Below are 1,226 nucleotides of genomic sequence, written 5' to 3'. Positions count from 1 at the left end.
CCCCCCCCCCCCCACCCCTCCCTCATTTCTTCCCAAAATCATTCCTCTTCAAACCTTCATAAACATCATTATAATATTTTGTTCTTGTGTGTGCTATAGAAATCTTAGTCTCCGGCTGACTATATTCCTTTAAAAATAATTGTGTAAAAAAAAAGAGAACTGCTGAGCTCACAGATACTTAATGTTAAGCAATATGGAAACCACAAAACATCCTCACCCCCGTCATCACCAAAGTGAAGTGACACCATAGACTTTAATTATGAAATCGTAGACAGCATACTGTCATGGTCGCTCTCTATAAAAACTTTGCCTCGACGGGAGGAACCACGAGCGCCCAAAATGAAGGGCAAAACAGCAGTCTCGCTATTATAGTCGGGAGTGCACACAACATTTCTCTCCTTGTCCTTTATTTGATCCCAAATTAGGTTAAATGGTGCGTTCCATAGAGAACATTATATACGTCCGAGTTCAGAGACTATGGTAATATATAATATACAGGTCTATGACATACACAAACTCAGTAACCTGCTCATTTACAAACCTCAAGAGCCACATCACAAAAGCCAATTATTGTAACCGACCACCACCACTAAAACCAACAGTTACCCAATATAGGAACACAAAAAAATCTTCATTATCAAACACAAAGACATTTGGGGAAAAAAAATCAGGCAGAATAATCTAAAACTAGCCTTCATAATTAATATTGCACTTGGTCAACCTTAAATCCCCTTCCGCCCCGTGTCCGCTGAATAGCGTGTGTGCGGAAGAATTATTTCATAGCCACACTGCTTTCATCTGGGTTGCCTTCAGCGCTCGCTCTGTGCATTGGGGCATTGTCTTGTATCATGGTGTATTATCCTTTGGTATTCAAGAGCTATGTTCGCTAAAACTAACTGCTCTTAAGTTTTCATCGCTCATCTATTGAAATTTCCCAAAGTCCATATACAGCGTTCTAAAGAAAGAGATCATAATATTTCTCAAGTTTCATTCTTGTACGACAATTCCCTCATAGTCAGGGTAGTGACTTATTTTAAGGCTTCTTGTTCGTACATACGAACATACATACGTCCATACAAACATAAAAATGTTCATACATATGTATTTATATATATATATATTATGCTACACTCACAAACGAACAAACGTGAAAATCTTTTGCTTTATTTTTTTAGTTGCCATGATTTATTGTTTGGGGTTTGTTTTTGTGTTGTTGTTTTGTTTTG

The sequence above is a fragment of the Aplysia californica genome, unplaced genomic scaffold (assembly GCF_000002075.1).
Source record: "Aplysia californica isolate F4 #8 unplaced genomic scaffold, AplCal3.0 scaffold00032, whole genome shotgun sequence".
NCBI lineage: Eukaryota > Metazoa > Mollusca > Gastropoda > Aplysiida > Aplysiidae > Aplysia > Aplysia californica.
Note: the sequence above shows the minus strand (reverse complement) of the source record.